The sequence below is a fragment of the Sminthopsis crassicaudata genome, chromosome 1 (assembly GCF_048593235.1).
Source record: "Sminthopsis crassicaudata isolate SCR6 chromosome 1, ASM4859323v1, whole genome shotgun sequence".
Lineage (NCBI taxonomy): Eukaryota > Metazoa > Chordata > Mammalia > Dasyuromorphia > Dasyuridae > Sminthopsis > Sminthopsis crassicaudata.
The window spans coordinates 672,743,449-672,764,766 of NC_133617.1; the positions used below are offsets into that span (position 1 = coordinate 672,743,449).

Sequence of the window (21,318 nt, forward strand, 5' to 3'; positions counted from 1 at the left end):
TATGACATTCATACAACTTGTTCAGCCACTACTTAATTTTCTTTCCTTGTAGTCTAGTTTTTGCTGCCACAGAAAAGTTATCTTAGAAATATTTCGTTATAAAGCTTGCTTCAGGAGCACATACACCAAAGTTGGAACACATAGAGCAGATTTGCATCACCCCTGTGCAAGGATGGCATGCAAATTCATGAAGCAAAATATTTTATTATACATAAATTTATTCTGTAACTCTTAGAATATATTCCCAATAGTGGGATCTCAAGATGTTTCATAATGTATGAGCTGTTTAATGACTTTGCTTAAATAATTCCAAATTATTTTAAGAAGTTTTAAAACAATTCACAATTCGCCAAGAGTATATTAGTGTGTCTATTATCCAATATATGGTATTTAAATTTTTTATCTTCTTACAAGTTTGGTGTGGGCAATTAGGTGGCACAGTGGATGGAGACTGAGGCTAGTATCAGGAAGACTCATTTTTTTGTAGTTCAAATCTGGCCTCAGAAACTTACCAGCTGTGTAACCTTGGGCTTATTTGCCTCAATTTCCTTATTTGTAAAGTGATCTGAAGAAGAAAATGGCAAACCACTCCAGTATGTCTGCCAAGTAATGGCCCTAAAATGGGGTCACAGAGAATCAGACATGATTGAAAACAGTTGAACAATAAGAAAACTGATGTGAAATAAAACATCAGGATTCTTTTTATTTGTATTTCTTTTAAAATCAATTACTTGAAGCAATTTTTCATATGATCATTGATAGTTACTCTCTTTTTTAACTTCATGTTTTTTGACATTTTATATATTATGGAATAGTTCTTAGTCTTATATAGCTCATATCTTAGATATGGTATATAGAGAGATATAATAATCTATATCTTAGATTTAAAAATTAACAGAGATGTTTTATAGAAGGATTTTCCAGTTTTCCTGTATTGATTTAGCTATTGCCAAAAAAATTCATTTTGTATAAGTAAATTCTCTATTTCATTCTTATGATCATGTCTGCCCTTTGGTTGAGGATCCTCCTCCTAATGTTAATTGTACAAGATACCTCCCTTAGATTTCAAAACAGATTCAAAGGAAACATCATAGCTATCTTCAAACTTTTGAAAAATGTCCCATGAAAGAAAGATTGTTCTGTTTGATTCCAGAGGACAAAGTCAAGAGCAATGTGAGGAAATTACAGGAAGATGATTTAGGCTTGAGGTCAGGGGAAATGCAACTTTATAATTTATAGAACTGTGAAAAAGTAGAATGACTCAGGATGTGAAAGATTCCCCTTTTTTTGGAGGTCTCTAAGTCAATATTATAGTAGGTATTCTTTTCAGGTTTTGAGTAATACAAGATGGCAAATGAGGTCTTTCCATAAAACTCTAGAATCCAATGATTCTGTGTTGACAAGTGACATTGGTAATTTCAGATTTCTTAATGAAAAGAAGAACAAAGTTTTCTATAGAGAATTATAGAGACTATAGATGCTTTATAAGTAGAAAATCATCTTTGTTTCCACTTTTTTAAGTCATCAACAGGTTTCTCAAAATGTTTCCATCATCACTAAAGCTTAAGACTTTCTAAATACAAAGAATTACATGCTCATGAATAAATTCTGACACATAGCCCCTTGGAGGAAAAGGGTCATTCTTTCATTTGCTTGTTATGACATATAGACATTAGAACAATGTTCAAACACAGATTTATAACATCAGGTTTTTTTTCTCCTAAAAATATTGCTTCTCTCTGCTAGCATTCCTTTTTTAACCTTGTAAAAACTGACTTTCAAAAGAATAAATTTTAAAACAAATTGTCACAGTAGATTTTGAGCTTTTTTGATGCTGTTGTCAAAGCAGTATTAAATTCGTGTTGAAGACAGTTTCTTTTTCCTAAATTATTTTATAATTGAAATAACTATCCATCAGCTATCAGGAAATTATCATTAATTTATTCACCACATTACTGATTATTGTGGCAGCAGTTGGTATAAAACAATATGTCAGACCTTGCTCCAATTACATCCTTGCCCTGCTACACACATTTGATAGAATTGGAATAATATGGAACAAATTGTCAGTTGGCCTAAGAAGAAAGGGTTTCATCTTGGAAAAGGACAAGAGTAGTTCCTTTCATTAAGAAGAAAAAGGGAAACAATGGATGTTATATATCAGTTGATTTCACTTATTTTATATAAGTTGGTTACCTAGTAATATCAAGGAACTGCTCAATCTATTAGTAAAAAAAAAAAAAAACAAAACCAGAAAAGTAAATTGGGAGAAAGTAGTACAAAGCAGCTCTCTTCTGGACTACTCCAAAAAAGATCAAGGAAGAATAGCAGATTACGATAAGGAAATTACCGTTTTAGAGAGAGACAGCCCGAAGCCTTTAGGTACTGAGGAGGGTGTCCAGTTTTAAATACTTGAACAAAAACTTCTGATATGGGAAATGGTCTGTGCTTCCTATTGTATGTCAATAGAAGACAAAATAAACAAACAGACACAGCAGCTGTATCTCTCTGAACACATAGTGGGACTATATCAAGTATAAATCACTAGGGCCACAGACTGCACTCTACCTTTTTCTTAATTCTAAAAAGGGGAGCAAGGAGAAGATGAAAAAATAAAGACAATAATGAGGAATGCACAATTTTTAAAAGTATTTCTTTTCTCTCCCTTTAAAAGAATACAAACAAAACCATTATAACAGTTAAACATGGTTAAGCAGAATAAATTCCTACATTAACCATGTCCAAAAATATATCTCATTCTCTATCTTGAATCTGAATCCAGAACTTTTCTTAAAGAGTTGATTCAATATTAAGAAAACTCTGAAAGTAGTAGACCATGTTAATGATCAGAGTAATAAAAGCCACATGTTTCTCTATAGATGCAAAGAAACTTTTGACAAAATACAAAATCCATTTTTGTTGTTTAAAAAAAAAAAAACAATTAACAAAGCAAAGGAATGAATAGTCCTTTCTTTAATATAAATAGTGTCAATTTAAAAACAAGAGCCAGCTGTATATATAATGAGAATAAACTAAAAGCTTTTTGCAACATGATTGGGATAAGCAAAGATGTCCATCATCACCTTTATTATTTATTATAATGCTAGAAATACTGGGTATAGCTATGACAACAAAAACAAATGGACAAAATAGGAAAAGACAAAGAAGAAACAAGCTAATTGCTTTGGACAATAGAGTCAACTAAAAATTAGTTGAAATGATAATTTTGGCACAGTTGTAGGATATAAAATAAACCCACGTATGTTATTAACATTTTTAGTATTACCACCAAAACCTAGTGAAAGGAGATAAAAAGGGAAATTTCATTTCAAATAACTAAAGAAAATATGAAATACTACCAAGATATGGCTGTATCAATACAACTATAAAACACAGACTTAAACAATATATTAATTGATTGTAGGTAGATCTAGTTAAAATAGTGATAGTGATTCCTAAATTAACTTACTTATTTAGTATCATATCAAAAAAGTACTTTATAGAGCAAGAAAAAATAATGCGACTCACCTTGAGGAACAAAAATTCAAGAATCTCATAAGAAATAATGAAAAAAAATGTGTAAAGGAAAGTGGCCTAACAGTGCCAGATATCAAATTATACCTCAAAGCAATAATATTCAAAATGATTAATACTGGTTAACAAATAAAAGGGCTGATTAGTGAAACATATTAGATACATAACATATGGAAACAAATACATATAGAAACCTAGTTTTAAAAAACCAAAAGACTCTAGCTACTGGGGTAAGGATTTACTATTTGACAAAACTACCGGAAAAACTGTAAAACATTTTGAGTGAAATTAGGTTTTGGCCCACATCTAACACCTATATAGATTCCTTCCCAATGGCATTGAGCTTATCATTGTAAGGTTTTTGATGTTTATCTTTTTTTGGAGGCAGTGATCTTTCTTTCTTTTTACATACTGAATTCATAGTAATCTTGTTTCTATTGAATGTACCTTATATAAGCTTTATTCCTTATTAACAAAGATACATCTGGGTGAATTTTGCAAATCTTACATCTATAATAGAGAGAGAAAAGCCCAATGTCTTAAAGGGAAATATTAGTGCTTATGGCAATACAGGATAGGTGAACACTGATATGTCTCTCGAGAGTTTGCAGAAATTCTTAAGTTCTTTCTTTGTCTTTGACTTGTAAAATATTAGGTCAGATTGAATTCATGTTATCATTGTCTGAAACCAAATGCTGAAGAAGGAAAAAAAACTGCTTGAAAGTTAATTTTGCAGTGCAAAATTGTGCTGAGTACCAACAATATGCAAGACCTATGCAAAGCATTGTTTTATCAGAATGCATGATAAATTATTCTCAGAAACTCAGACCTAATTTGACATACTAAAATCTCATATTGATCACTATATCATTGAGCATTGAGCGTTGATTTGGAGGGTTTAAGTGGAAAATTTTATGAGCATTCACATTAGATTTGTCAATCAAAAATACAACCAATTAGCATGTGAACAAATTATTTTAAAAATATTTTCTATGTTTCTATATATTTATTTAATTTTTCTTTAAATTAATGTAGTTACTTAAGAAAAATTTGCTGTTAGTGTGTTAGAATTCTATGAAAAAAATTAAAAACATAAGCAGCTGTTCTTTAACTCTGAAAACCAATCTTTTCAGAAGTCTCATCACCAGGAAAGGGTATATTCAGCATTTGGCAAGATAAAGTATTTTAAATGGAAAGTCAAATTGGTGTTGGCTTAATATTTAAGATCAAATTGTCTACTAAACAACAGATTTATGTTGTTTAATTTCTAACTATCCCCTGGTTTCCATGATCTGAGAACACCTAATTAACATTCTAAAGATTGCCTATCTTTGCAGAGCTACTTACACTGGAGCCAAAAGCAAGGAGGGCATTGTCCTAGATTATTTGAGCTTAATTTCTGTTTTCTACTTCAAAAACCTTCTGTAAAAATTAAATATTTAGATATTTGTCATGAGAAACTTTAAGCAAAGATGGGATGGGAAACAGTATTCACTAGGCCAGTCATAGGATGCTTATTTTTTGGTCTTTTCTTCCAAAAACTTACCAGTAGTTCTCAGCCTAGTTTTATATGTTTTCTATGTTGTTATTTAGTCATTTTTTCAATCATTTCTGACTTTTAGTGGCTCCACTTGTAGTTTTCTTGGTAAAGATACTGGAGTGGTTTGTCATTTTCTTCCCCAGATCATCTTATAGATGAGGAAACTGAGACAAACAGGATTAAGTTAACAGAGTTACATAGTTAATAAGTATCTAGGGCCATATTTGAATTCAAGAATATGAGGATTTCTATCTCAGGTCCACCTATTTGTTTGTTGAATATTTATAGCAGCAAACTAACTAAGGAAGCAAAATAGCATAACTATATCACATTACAGTTATCTTGCAACCCCAGACATGGGGTTACATGCATTTAACAAGTCAGTTAACTAAACAGATTCACCTTTCCAAAGCCATTTTTCCCTTTTCTCCCAAGAGACTTCTACCAACATGGTCCAGATCCTTTGAATTCATATGATTCTGTATAACCCATGCTCTTTTGCAAATCTTAGGGATATGAGGAATGAAACAACCCACTAGAAGTCTGTCACAGTCTGAAATAGAAATAAAGTAGAGGTTAGTTTGACTTGATATAGAGAGATTATTTGGTCTCTAGTGATATTGATATAAAATATAGTTTAGAAGGGTTAATTAAATTTTCTTTAAGTTCCCAATAGGGAGGATAAGTTTTCTTTAATTGAATCTTTAAAGGGACAATACTTTGTGTTTTAAGGAAAGCTTTTGTCTAAAGTCTCTTACTTTTGCTAGCATTTCTTCAGAGAACATTTTAAATACTCTTTTTAAAATGGATTCAAAAATATCTAAAAGTTAAACAAAATTTAAATAGTGAAAACTTTGCAGAGATTAAGTCATAAATGAAAAATGCTACTATTTTTAACATTTACTATCAATAATGAAGACAATCTTGTGCAAATATAGTCAAAAGAATAATCAGCTCAATGAAAAATATTGTAGGTTCCTATTTTATACAGATTTCTTGTTTTATATTAGAATGATATATGAAAATCTAGATGTGTACACAAAAAAATTGGTCGAGGTGGAAGGATAATTATCTACTTCATCCTACCTTCCTTTTGAGGAAAGAAAAAAAAAGCTTTTATAGTCATTTCAAATTTTACTTAAGAAAGATTTATTAACCTCTTACTATATATGTTTAAAGCAGTGAAGAGACAAATTTCTACCTTATGTGAACTTCAATTCTAAATAAAAATGAGATTATTTAAAGATAGACAGAACCCTAATAACCAAAGCTATCAATAGGTTTCTTATAGGAGAGAGAGCGATCATGCAAAACCTTGAGGAAAACTTGGTATTCTTAGAGAAGAGAATGACTAAATGAATATATTTTAGGCAGGTACAGCAGCATGGAAATGAGAGGTAAAATGTTTGGGTAACTGACAAATAAGTCATTTGAGGCAAGAACAATGGCTCTCAAACTTTTTTTGTGCTTAATACACTGAATGTTTAACTTGACTATGAAGAATTGCTTCTAGACAGTTGGGCATCCAGACCCATTATCTGGACTTGGGATTCCTCCACTTCCACTTCCCTTCCCTTCTTCATTCTTCTACAGATTAAGACCTTCTTAATGTTTGGTGAGAAAGAATACACAACTATAGCTGGGTTGGAAGGGTGGCTGAAGAAGATGAATTTTTGCTATATTTTTAGCTAAATGTTCATTGTGCACTCTTTGAGAACCATGGGGCTACAACATATAGTGTTAAGGACCATGCCTAGGTGAAGCAGCAGGTCAATTCTCTGAAGTCTCCACATCTGTGAATCATAACACTTAAAGGGATTTCAAAGCAGCCTTTACTAACACAGACCTTCCTTGTGAAATGAGAACGAAATAAATTGGAGTCAAAAGGGAAGAGGAGAGAGGTCAGACAATGCAACTGCCTCTTGGTCTCTTTATATCATCATCATCCTCTCACATGAAGAGTTCCATTCTCCAGGTCTGAGTTAGACCTCCAGCAGCCACTGGCAGGTGACTCCTGTACCACAACATATAGTTTATAGAAGGGGAAAATAAAAAATACATCTGAAAAGTAGATGTTAGCCATTTATATTTAAATGCCATACTGAACAGATTATATTTCATTCTAGGAACTACTGAAGATTTTTAGTAAGGAAATACCATGGACAAACCTGCAATTTTGGAGTATTTACTTGGTAATTATTTGGAGGTTGTCAGTAGAGAGAGACTGAAATCAGGAAGAATGATCAGGAGGATATTATAATGGTCCAGAACAGAAATAATTTGGGTCTGAAAGAAGGTAGTGACTGTGTTAGGGAAGATAATGGGATGAATACCAGAGATAAGTAGATAGACCCAACAAGACTTGATTGTTAAATGTTATTTTGGATGAGGAGTTAGGAAGAGAGAAAATTCAAGGATAACTCTGAAGATGATAACTCCTATGTGACTAGAAGGATGACAGAGTCCTCAATAGCAATGGGGATATTTGGAAGAAGAGTGGAGGAAAGATAGCAAGACCTGTTACAAATTTGAGCTCCCTCGGAACATTCAGATAGGGATGTTAAACAGGGAGGTGACACTATGATATTGGAGCCAATGAAATCACCAGCACATAAAGAGCCCAGAAAAAAAAAAAACATTTTGGGATGCCCGAGCAGTGTGGAAGATGGATTCTAATACAGCAATGGAGAAGAAGTAGGAAGAGAAATCCAAAGATATCCAGCACACAACATAAGCAGTAGACGTTCATTCTCTTGAGTTCCTAGAAACATATACCTACTGATACCTTTGGATTCCTAAGAGCAAAGCTCTGTTGTGGATATGAATTCTCTTTTATGCAGACTCTTTAGTGGCTCAGGCTCCCTGAGACTCAGAATATCTCATTTGAAATAGGACTACATTTACAAATATATGATTTGTATTATTTTACATATTATATTTCCATATTACATGTCATGCCATATATACTTCATGCCATTGCCTGAAATAAGAGATCTCTTTTGTATGCTATCATATAACAAGAGCCCAGAGAGCAAAGAAATTGTAGTCAACAACTTATATTTACCTAGTGTTTTATGGTTTATAAACTAATTTCCTTATAGCTTCAGGGAAGTAAGACAAGAATTATCCATTCCATTTTACAAATGAAGACGCTAAGGTTCAGAGCAGATCATTGACTTGTCTAAAAGTAATAAGGACAAGGGGAGAAAAACACTAGAAACAAAGAAATAACATATCCTCCAACATTAGTATTCTTCTCTAAACTCTTCTCTTCTCTGTACATCCTCTGAACAACAGGATTAGATGATTCATTGTTTTTACCCCAGAACAAAATCTTCACTGAAAATATTTTTCTGCAAGGACAGTGATGATTCTTCAGCCTAGTCAAAAGACTGTTTTCTAGATTCTTACTTGGCTTCGAGTTTTGGGGGAAAAAAAGTTTTACAAAAGCATTCTGCATTTTTTCCTTATTGCTATCCTTAGCATGAACTGAAGGGGCTCTTTGTCTAGCCAGGCATTAGCTATTGGGAGTGGTTCATGATGCTGCCCCAAATCCCCATGGAAACGAACAAACAAACAAGTATTGCTGCTGCCCCTTCCTTGATGTATATGGATGCTTCTCTGTGTCATCAAGGTCAAGGGCTCTGGCAGCTGCTCTACAGGTATTAAGATGGCAACTTCACAGTGGCAAGTCCATCTTGGAAGCAATTTATTTCTTGTAAAATAGGACAGACCCCTCCTCTACTAGAATATGCACCTTTATTTCTCTAATGGGTTTAACTGAAAACTCATGCTTGTTTTGATTGTTCTGGATTAAGTGAACATTCCTTTGGGAGTTTTTTCCCTTTAAGATGGTAGAATTTTAAAAAGATTTTTGATTTTTCCACACAGAAATCCTGAGATTATTTAATATTCATATCATTGACCTAAATAAGTCATGAAAACTATGAAATAAATAAATATCAATAAAAAAACAAACTAGAGTTCACATAATTCTTCCACCCACCCCCATGTCAGATGGTCTTTTAGTAGGCAATAGACAGGAAATTATGAATAAGCATCTGCTATATGCTAGATACTGTGTTAAGCTCTTTATTATCTTATTTGATTCTCCTAATAATCTTGAGAAATAAGAGCTATTATTATCCCCATTTTACAGAGAAAAATGAGGCAAACAGGTTAAATTATTTGCCCAGGATTTCAAAGCTCATAATTATTTGAGGCTATTTTTGAAATCGTCTTCTGCCTCTGTACCCCATAATCTATCCTCTACAACATCCTTTATGAAGCAAAAAAAAAACCAAAACCCAAAACCAACTGTACACGAGGATTTCTTAAATACCACAAATACAACATCCATGGAATATACATGTTTATTCCAATAGGAAAGACAATGAAAATGAACATTTTAAAGAACTTCTTTGTGGAAAGTTGCAAGTCTGTTTCTGCGTAATTTATTGTGTACAACAAAAGTAGATAGCACAAATAAGCAATTTCTTTTCTAGATATCTCAAGATAGTCTGCCTTTCCTCACCCTTTTCCAGGTACAATCCTGCCTTTAAAAGGCTGAAGGTTAAAGCACTTTTAAAAAACCCAAAAGCAAACCTTCCTGGTTTGTTTAGTTTCTAGAAAACACTGACATAAAGGTCTTTAAATAAAAGTGAATCATGACCCCAAATTCCCAAGTATTCTTGCTTAAAAAAAACAAAACAAAACAGCAACCTAGGTTTATTAAGAAAAGGAAAAATAAAACTCAAAATGTTTTCAGAAATGCTTTTTAAAAAACACTTGAGAAAAGATAAGAGCTCTCTTAAAAGAAACATCTAATTAGGTCATCTATCAGAAGTTGTTATGCTATGTTTGACATGATCACAACTAATATTATAACAAAAATGAATACAAATAGATGTGCACTGTACAATTATGATTCAGCAAGGATAAAGTATCTTTGTAAATACAGCCATTGGAAGGATGATATTGATTCAGGAAGGATTTTTCCTCATTTTGTATTACATAATATCTGTAACCAGAGCCTCCTTGGCCCCTGCTATTTTTTTTCTGGTAAATTTATTTATTTTTAATACACATTATTTTATGAATCATGTTGGGAGAGAAAAATCAGAGCAATAAGGGAAAAATCTTAGGAGAGATTAGAAAAACAGAAAAAAGAAGTGATCATAGCATGTGCTGATTTATGTTTAGTCCCTTTGATTCTTTTTCTGGATGCAGATGGCATTTTCTATCCAAAGACTATTGGGATTGCCTTGGATCACTGAACCACTGAGAAGAACGAAGTCCTTCATAGGACTGGGGATGAAACAAATATGGTTGGGGCTCCTCTGGCCATTTTAAATCATTTCCCCAGTGAGGAGAGCCAGAACAGGGCAAGTGTGCCTGATGAGTGGTGGAACAAAGCTGAGGGAGCGTTATATCATACATTCTGCCCATTGCTTTCAAACATCTCCTACTTGTCTGTGCTTCCTTCTGAACATTACTTTGTTCTCTCCTGTGATTTTTTAAAGAATATATTTCGATTGCATTTTTACATCACTATTAATAGCACACAGAAGTTAAACAGTCTGCCAAGGATTACATAGCTAAGTCTGAGGCTATATTTGAACTTAAGGACTCTTGCCTCTAGGTCCAGTGTTGTAGCCACCTCACTGCCTCCTCTTCACCCATTTTCTAAATCACTTAGCTTTTTATTTCAGATATCTTAAATTTTATTCTGCTTTTTCAGTCTCTTCATTTTGTTTTAATATTTTTTGCTATGTCATGGAGTTACTTGTTTCTGTTTAGTGCATTCCAATTTTCAGGAAGCCCATTCCTGGAGTAAAGTTTCCCATTTTCTTTTCTTTACTTTTCTTTCTTTACTTTTCTTTCTTTCTTTCTTTCTTTCTTTCTTTCTTTCTTTCTTTCTTTCTTTCTTTCTTTCTTTCTTTCTTTCTTTCTTTCTTTCTTTCTTTCTTTCTTTCTTTCTTTCTTTCTTTCTTTCTTTCTTTCTTTCTTTCTTTCTTTCTTTCTTTCTTTCTTTCTTTCTTTCTTTCTTTCTTTCTTTCTTTCTTTCTTTCTTTCTTTCTTTCTTTCTTTCTTTCTTTCTTTCTTTCTTTTTTGCAAGACAAGCAGAGTAAATGATTTGCTCAGGATCACATGGCTAGTAAATGTCAAGGTTTGTTTGCGGTTGGATTTGAACTCAGGTCCTCCTGACTTCAGAGCTGGTGCTCTATTCACTGTACTACCTAGCTGCCTCCATTTTCTCTTCGAAGCTATATATTCTCCTAATTTTTGCATAAGAACGTTTACTTCATTATCTCTTGCTTTATTTCTTCTAGGTATTTATGTATTCCTTGTAGACAATCCATTTTTTTTTTCAGAAAAAAAAAGTTACTGAGTTAGATTTGTAATGATTTTCATTGATTTATATATCTCTCCATTTCCTGAATTAGGGCTTTGTGCCAGGGTCAGGATATGCCCTCTGCTGAATTTTCACATAGGATGGTCAGCTTGGACTCACCTTAGGTGACTTGAGTTCTTGTGGTGACCTCTGCTTCTCAGGATTCATCCTCCTTGGAGTTTTGAGGTTCAGAATGTTAAATCTCCATGAGACTTCTCTATTGTCTCAGGACAAAGCTGTAGGGACTTTAGAGCCAATGAATTACTGGTCTGAGTGCTGCAGTGGTTACTGGCAGTAGACAGTACTGCCACTACTTGTGATTTCTAAGGTCCCCACCTTGGGAATTTCTTACAGCTCTAGAGTTTTGCTGTGCTCTGGAAACAGTGCCTTTATATTAGCCTTTGTTCATGCAGGAGTTTAGTTTTTGGAGGGACCCTTTTCTTTTGCCACTGGGCTCTGGGTAACTTTTATGTAATTGTTGGATGGAAGGTGTCACTAATTTCTCATTAGGTTTTTTGGTCATTAGTTAGCTGGTTCAAACCAGGATTTTACTAGAGTAGGTCTTAAAGGTTTGTCACCTATCCTCAGCAGGAAGTCCCTATCCTTCTTGACCAGGTTGGGTGGAATAGGAAAGTAAGTTCTCCCAGCAGACAGACTAGAGTGATCTAAACCTCCTTACAAGATAATCTCATAAAGTTCTTATATTGTCTTGGGGAGAATGCTCATCATGGGAAAAGAATCATTTAATCCTGATTAAACTTTATAAAAAGAGATTAAGTCCAATAAAATCTAGTTAATGAAGCAAGTATAACACATTAACTAAGAACACAGACACCAGCTCTTCCAACATACTCTGCACTAGCCAAGTTTGGAACGAAGTCATGTTTCCAATTCTACACAGCAGAGAGAGGAGACAGGGAACATTTGAAAAGAAAGATGCAAAGATGGAGATATAAAGCCTTGGAAAGAAGATAAAGAGAGCTTCAAGAAATCTTAATGTCATTTCTATCCTTTCCCACAAACCACAGAGACAAAAATAAAATACACATTTGTCAGTTCTTATCTTTTAAAGTTTCTTTAAGCTTTGGAATTTTTAAAATAAGTTCAAGTCTAAAATATATCCCCAAAACAAGTAATTGTAGATTCTTATCATTTAACAGCATAAAATCAAACACATATTAACAGACTGTAAAAAACAAATTCTTTTTCTCAGTTTCTTCACTATTGTATGTTTGAGGTTCCCGTAACTTTGGTTTTGTTTTCAGATTGATAGTTGTAAGTTAAGGTTTATAGAGTTCAGGTTCTGCATATCATAATTTGCACATATGTGTTATCATATTTCATTATATTTGTATTACTCTGTTATATTAATTCTTATATTCTGTTATATTAATATGTCATAATTTACTTAGACAGTCATTGAATATATTTATCCACAGGTATAGATTGTTTTGTATAACAAGGAATATTTTTATATATTGATACCTTTTTATCTTAATGTAATTTTAAGGTAAAGTATTAATAAATGCATCACTGGATCAAAAATTATACTTTTTTATCATGTATGTATGTATGTATATGCTAGCTGTGTCCAAAATGTTTTTCCCAACAATCTATAGCCACAAGAACATCATCAGAATGTTTGTTTTCCTCAAGACCTATTAATGTTAAATTTGATCATTTTCATCTGTTTTTTCTATTTGAATATGTTTATAGTGGCCAAGTTTTCTTGGTTTCCTGTTCTCTAATTAGTGTGAAATCTGAGCATCTTTTCATATGGTCAACAATCTGTGTCAACAACCTTTTACTTCCTACTTTAAAACTTTTCTGTTGATGTCATCTGACTATTGGAGTGTGCATTATAGGCATGTATTAGCTCTTCACAGGTTCTGGATGTCAGATCTCTAACTGATATATTTCAGATCACAGATTTAGGATTGGAAGTAACCTTGAAGGTCATTTAGACTGACCATCTCATTTTATAGATTAGGATGTGATAGAGATAAGTGAATCCCCAATCTCTCATAGATAACAAGTGATAATTCAATTCAACAAGCATTTATTCTTGTCATCCCCCTGCTTAGAAATCCTCGGTTCCTTGGTGTCTTTGGATAAAATACAGACTCCTCAGAACTGAATTTCAAGTCCTTCACAATCTGCCTTCCCACCTACTTTTCCAATATTTTTCATTACTCCTTTTTATAAGTTCTTTATTTCAGCTAAACTGGTCTATCAGCAGCTAGCTCTTTCTCTTAGTTGGAGTTCCATCTCTTCTCCCCCTTGTCTTTGCACAACTTGTCCCACAAACATGAAATGTATTTGCTCTTCATCTCTCCTCTTACAATCACTAGGGGATTGATGTCAAGACTCAACTCAGATGCCCCCTCCCACCTGAAGTCTTTTCTGGCCATATAGTAACATCCCTTATTCAGTTTTAATTCTTTCATCCTTCTCTCAATGTAAATATTTTGGCTTCTCCTAGGAGATGTAAGTTCAGACTCAAAAAATTCCAGTCATGAAAGCTAATGTCTTCCTGAAAGATAACGCCTATCTTTGAGAGCTAGAACTGTTCTTATCTTTTGTCTTTTAATCTCCAATTCATTATAAGTTATGATCACTTAATAAATGCTTGTGTAAAAGTATATAACTGATATAATAGGCTTATAGCCAACATTTCCCAGTTTGTTTTCTTTTACTTATGAAGGTATCATTCTTTGTGGCATAAAATCCTTTTATCTATATATAATCAAATTAAGTAATTTTTTCCTGATTTCTTTCTTTTTTTGATTGATAAAAATGTTTCTTATGTCTATAGCTGGGATAAATGTATTATTCATTTTTGTCTGATTTCATTTTACAGTGGTTAAATTGATCTTTAGTTATTCTGTCAGGTATTTAATAGTGTAATTCACATATTATTTCTGCTATCAACCCAAATTTCATCATTCTTAACAGAATTCTTATAGTTATGTTAATAATTACATAGACCCTTTTACCTTGAACTCGTTTAGCACAGACAGGAACTTTGCTTTGGGATCACCTTGTTTCTATCCCCATTCTTCTTCCCTCTTAGGTTCCTCACATACTTTTTTTCCCTTTTTCTCTGAAATATCCTTATGAGCTTCCTAGTGATTTATCAGATAACTCCATAATTTTATCAACAATGAGATTACTGATTTCTCCCTAAATATATACAGAATTATCCTAAATCCCCTTTACCTTATGGCTTTGCCACATAAACTATATAAAATCAGAGATAAGTATTTGCCCAGAATGTTCACTAAATAATGCTGAAGGATTAATATTATTATTATTTTGAAATCTATATATTATACTTAATCGTCTTAAGGCTTAACATTTTATTCCCCAAATTATTAAATGTTTGCCTATCTTTCTATACTTTACAAAGTGCTTTACATTAATCTCAGTTGGGTATTCTTTGAACACATACTATATAACTTATAACATATGTAATAATAAAATTAACAAAATCCATTAGGAATCATTTACCAACCACCTAATATTGTCTAGTGAATAGTAGAAAACTAATAAAACTTTTTTCATTGATTTAATAAATTCAATACAATAAATATTTACTTTGAAATACAATTAATTTTTACTATGTAATAAGTGCTGTTATGGGGCTGTGAGAAATAGAAGGAAAGTAGAGTCCAGCCTTAAGAAGTATATAATATGGATGGGGGAAAAAAAACTAAAACACATTAATAAATAAGACAGTACAAACCTTTGCAGTCTAGCTCCTAACTCCTAGGACTTCTTTATCCATAATCCCCTTCCATCAAGGGAAATTTCTGTTTCTTTTAGCTTCCTTCCCCATGTTGGCTTTCCTTTTTAGACTGTAAGCTCCTCAAAGGCAAGAGTTGTCTTTAATTTTGCTTTATTTGTATTTCCAGCTCTTAAGATAGTATCTGACATAGTAATAAATGCTTGTTGATATAAATGCTAAGTTATATGCTACAAACAGAAGTAAGTGAGAGAAGATGATGAAAGTGAGAGAAAAGAAGACAAAAATGTCTGGAAATATCATTTATTGGAAAATCATTCTCCACAGCTAATAGGTGAAAGAAACTGCTGTAGTCATTGGTGGGAATTTCCTAAATATAAATTGAGTGGACTTGGATAAGTAATACCAAATTATGGGAGAAAAGAAAAGCCAGAGAAAAGGAAAAAGCCTATCATTTAAAAGAATTGTTTAGGAATTCTGCACGTCATGGCTAGTTGTCATGGTAGTTAGTGAGAATTAGCTATGAGAACCATAAAGGACTAATAGTATCAGTTTTATAGACACAAAGGGACTGTATTCTTAGACTGAAAGAGATGATATTCTTAAGTATGTTTTTTTCTGGAGCCAGTCACTACTGTGTGGGAAAAAATATGCTTATTTCTATAAAAAGTAGAAGAGATAAAAGAATAGTATAAGGATGCTCACTTTCTTGCTAGTTTATCAAGAAAAAAAATTAAGTATTCTTTGAACAATGAAAAAACTGCTTCAAAATGAAATGAGAAAAACAAAAAGAAATCTAAACCAGTGTTGGCAAATTTGATCCAGAGCTCAACATAGAAGGAGTTCATTCCATTCTTATAATTTTGGAACCATGTAGTAAGTTTGGACTTTTTCAAGGCAAGCAAGCAACAAACCTACTGCGTACGAGATGTATAAGACTTTTGGGGCTATAAAGACATTAGTTTTGTTTTGTTTTGTTTTATTTTAAAAAAATTAAAAAGGTCCTTGGATTCCAGAACCTGGCTATTATGTTTCATGATCCAGATAAAGGTAAGGCTCCAGAGCTTCTGCCAGCAAAAAGAAGATGGGGTAACGTACTTTATAAGAATAAGAAGCACATCCTAGAGACTGAAAGTTCCTTACTCAGAAAGCAGCTAGATTTCAAAATGGAGGCACGCTGACAGACTAAGGCAAGTGTCTGGGAAATCAGAACAGGCAAAGAGATCGATAAAAAGATAGTATCAGAGAACAAACTTGGCTTTCTCGGTATGAAGTCTTAAGATAAGGGTAGGACTGCTGGCGGCCAGGGTAGAATGCCTCTCATAAGGTCCAGGAAGAAAGCTTACACCTATAACAGATAGCTGACTGATAGGGATAGAGCCTACTCTTGCCCAGATCCCAACCCCAAGGCAGGAAATCAAAGTCTTCACAATATGGTGATGAGACTTAGACCTTGCCCTGCATCAGATCACTTTGGGAACACTGAAATATTGCAACTCTCCCATCTGATCCTGAGTTAACACAATATTCAATACCCCAAGAAAGCAGCAGCTGGGCCAGCCCAGACCTTCCCTCCATAGATGTAGTAAACACCAGCTCTAACAATAAGTCTGGAGTCGGGAAGTGGCGATAACAAATATATGACAGAATTGTAGGATCCCCGTTCACCTGGGATTCCAACTCTGATTGTATTCTTCTGCAAGCTGGGCTGAATGCTTAAAATGAGACCTGTTCTAAGCTTAAAGTCTGAGCTGCCCCCTGCTATTGATGCTGGCTTATGAACAGCCTTCTTTCCCTAGAGCTGCTCAGGACCCCCTTCCTGTGAACACTGCTCTCCCGCACAGGTCCCCTGCTCACTCCACCTGTATTTGTGACTTAGACCTGGTAGTAAGGCAATAAAACTGTCGGTCTGCATCTGTCCCCACTTCTATGTCCTGTATGAGTCTGGGGGAGCCCTGAACCTCCTCTTGCTCTGGTGGAAGATTCTCTCTGGGCTTTGGAGTGTTCCAGCTATGATGGGCCCCCAGACTGATGCCATCATTACTGCCTACAGCTCTCCCTCTTAGTCTTGCTAGGTTGAACTGGGCCGAGCAATGACTCACAGTTACTTTTGCTGGATTTCCCCATCAGGATTTGGCCTGATGCATTTTCTAGATTTGTTTGGAGGAGTTTGTGAAAGGGAGCTCATCACACTGCTTCTTATCTCTTACCTCTGCTTCAGCAAGCCATGAGTTGGTTAGTTTTTGTTTTTTGTTTTTTTCCAGGTCAATAATCTAAGCTAAGAATAGGTTTCTTTTTTCATTCATACCTCCAATTTAAAAGAAAAATAAAACCCTTTGAAGAAATTTATGTAGCCAAGCCAAACAAATCTATTCACTGGCCATGTCCAAAAAGGTTTGTCTTATTCTTCATTTTGACTCCATCTCCTCTGTCAGAAGGAAGATAATACAGTTCATTGGTCCTTTAGCAACATGTTCATTGCATAGGTCAGAGTTTTCAAATATTTCACGGTTGTTGTTTGTCTTTTTAACATCATCTTGATTCTGTTCACTTCACTCTACACAAATTTATTCAAGTTTTCTTAGGTTTCTCTGAAATCATTACTTCTGTCATCTCTTACAGCACAATAATGTTCCAATATACTTGTATATTATGATTTGTACAAAGTTGTTAAATACGAGATAATATAAAACCTAGCAGTTAGAGGAATCAGGAATACAGAGATAGTCCTTGAGTTGCATCTTAAAAAAAGAGAGAAGCTCTGTGAGGCAGAAACAAAGAGAAGGGTCTTGCAGAGACAGAGATGAGAGACAGAGTGGAGTTTGTGTGTGATAAAGAGAAGACTGTTCACAGAATGAAGAATAGAAAGTAATATAAGAAAGATAACATGGGCTCAAAATGTGAGGAGCTTTAGAAACTAAACCAGAGGACTTTCTATTTTATTTTTAAGGCAATAGGTAACCAGTAGACTTAATTATATGAGGAAATTGCATGGTCAGTTCTTTGTTTAAGGAAAATTACTTTTTTAAATGACATATAGATGCACTGTGGTAAGATGATGCTTATGGCAAGGAGAATCATTTGGAGTCTGTAGCAATAATCCAGGCCAAGAATTAGCTAACTATGGCTCATTGGTTACAGCTCTCTGGCCAAATCTGGTCTACCACCTGTTTTGGTATGGTTTGTGAACTAAGGATAGATAAAGTTTTATTGTATTTCAAAACATAAAAGCCAGTCTTGAGGGGATACCTATCAATTGGGGAATGGCACAACAAGTTGTAGTATGTCATTATGATGGAATACTATAATGCTATGAGAAATGATAAGAAGTATGTTCTTTAAAAAACCTGGAAAGACTTGCATAGGCTGATACAAAGTGAAATGTACTGTTCACAAAGCAACAGCAATATTGTATTTTGAAATATAAAAATCATTTTGAGGGGATACCCATCAATTGGGGAATGGGGAAACAAGTTGTGTTATGTTATTATGATGGAATACTGTAGTGCTATAAGAAATGATGAGAAGGAGGATCTCAGAAAAACTTGGAGAGACTTTCATGGGCTTATACAGAGTAAAATTTACTGTGTATTGTGTGTACAGAGTAACAGAAGTATTGTAAGAAAGTTAGTTATGAATGATTTATTCTCAGCAATACAATGATCCAAGTCAACTCTGAGGGATATGATGAAATATGCTTTCCATCCTCAAAAAAAAATTGATGATGTCTGAATGCAGATTGAAGAATACTTTTTCTTAGCTTTGTTTTCCTTGAGTGGTTTTTTTGGTCTGTTTTCTTTCACAATGTGACTATTTTTGAAATATTTTGTTTTACTAAACCTTTATAATCTATGTTGAATTGTTTCATTCTTAACAGTGGGGAGGAAGGGAGACAATCTGGAACTCAAAGATTTTTAAATGAATGTCAAAAAAATTTTTACATATAAAAGGATAAATAACAAAAATAGAAAAAATAAGTTAGCCAGAAGAAAAACATATAACAACTATTATTATCTCACTACAAAAGCTAGTGGATAATAATTTCCGACTTCTGATCTAGGTTGTAGATGATAAAAGCCCAAATTAAAGTGGTAGCTACCTGATGTCAAACAGAGATCAGATAAGAAATATGGTCTTATTGGGGGATTGAATGGATATATGGAGTGAAGTGCATCTTGAACAAGGTGGCCTTTGAGCAGGGGAGAAAGGAACGGACAGAATCTAGAAAAATGCCAAACTTATGAACCTGGAAAGCTGAAAAGTTAATGGCACTTTAAACAAGAGTGAAGAAGTTTATAAAATAGAGGGAAGCTCAGGGGGAATGATCAAAAGTTCAGTTTTGAATATATTGAATTTAAGATATCTCTTATCCATGTCATTACTAATATGCATGAATACAAAATCACATAGATCATATATTCTTACTCACTCATGCTTTCTTGGGATAACTACTTTCATAAATTTATGGTTTCCCATTCAAGGCAAATAAAGCCCTTTTGAAACTTCATAATAATTTGTATATGTTACAATTTACTTTGTCTCTCCACTTAATTTGGATGGATATTGACTTCTGGGTATCATCTTTATCAATAAACGTAATCCTTTCCCTTCCCCCTATATCAGTCATGTTGTAGCTGTTAAAAGTAATTCTATTTCATTGAATAGATATTTTACAAGGGAAATATTAAATTTTGTATCATAAAACCAATAAAAAGAAAAAGGTTATTCTAACTATATTTCATGGCTCTACTCTCAAGCTAAAACTTTATTAATAAGAGCAATATAGTAGTAACATCATAAAGCTGTTCATGCATAGTGTTTTCCCTACTAAAATTTGATCCTTCCTATCCACCAAAAGAAATGCATTTAGAAGAACACTACTAATTTTGGGTCCTTGAAAGGTACTGATGCTTGAAAACATATTACCTAGCAATGAAATGCTAAACCTTCTCTTTACTAGCTAACACTTTATTCACAAACTAGTGCTTTCTCTTTTTCAGCCTTTTGATTTTATGCTAAAGATGACTTTTTGACTTACAGGTTCTGTCCTCTACCTTTTTCTGTTCTTCTTCTAGACTATTTTTCTTGTTGAGCTCATCAACTACCATGTATTCAATGATCATTATTATACAGATGATTCTTAAATTTATTTGTCCATTTCTAACCTCACTCCTGACCTTAAGTCTTGCATTTCCAATTGCCTTTTGGACATCTTGAACCAAATGACCTGTAGACATCTTAAATTCAGGATGCCAAAAACTGAACTCATCATCTTTTCTTCAAAACCTTCTCTTCTTTCTAACTTTCCTATTACTATCAAAAATACTTTATCATGCCAGTCATCCAAGTTTTAAACTGGGCATTGTGGAGAATATCTGGGAAAGGAGTCAGGAGTGCAGCCTGAAATGTAATGAAGACATGAATGTTTTGGTTGCCCTCTTTAAAATGGAGATTCTGAGAGGAACCAGGAAATCTGAGGGAGAAGTTGCAAGGGAGAGAGTACTTGCATTGTGTGAAGTTCAAAGCTAAAGAGGTAGAAAGGTGATTTCCTTCCATAACTTGACCAGGATTAGTATGAATAATGAAAACTATGCAATGGTTGAATTATTTAATCAGACTGCTTCCTCACATCCAAAAGTCCATCTCTCTACTATGGGCATTTTAATTGGCTTTTTCATTGACCTTGGATGCCCTCCCTTCTTACCTCCACATTCCAACTTCTCTGTTAGGACTCTTCAAGTCTCAGATAAAGTCTTATTTTCTGCAAAAAACAAAACAAAACAAAAAACCTTTTATAGTCCTCCTTAATCTTAGTGCCTTCCTTCTAGATTCACCTTCAATTTATCCTGTATGTATCTTGTTTGAACATAGCTATTTACATGTTGTCTCCTCTTTTAGACTATGAGCTCCCTGAGAGCAGAGAGCCATTACTTGAATTTTAGCACAATGCCTGGCACATAGTTGACACAATAAATGTGTGCTAACTTGGCAAAGCCATTTAGCCTTATAGGTTAAGTTTGACCATTACTTATAATTTTCCTCTGCTTAGATTTTTTCCTAATATTTATTCCTGTGTTCTATTGAAACAGCCATTGCTAGTAGTGA

General features: G+C 33.7%; 1 protein-coding gene and 1 non-coding gene across 6 annotated transcripts in view; both read left to right on the plus strand.

Annotated features, from left to right (window-relative positions):
- The window catches only part of DOCK3 (dedicator of cytokinesis 3), a 499,318-nt gene that overhangs the window by 227,158 nt on the left and 250,842 nt on the right, over positions 1 to 21,318 (plus strand). The gene's annotated exons all lie outside the window — the stretch shown is intronic.
- On the plus strand, positions 106 to 207 carry LOC141552321 (U6 spliceosomal RNA). Its single transcript, XR_012485125.1, has one exon. It is a non-coding gene; the product is annotated as a U6 spliceosomal RNA (small nuclear RNA).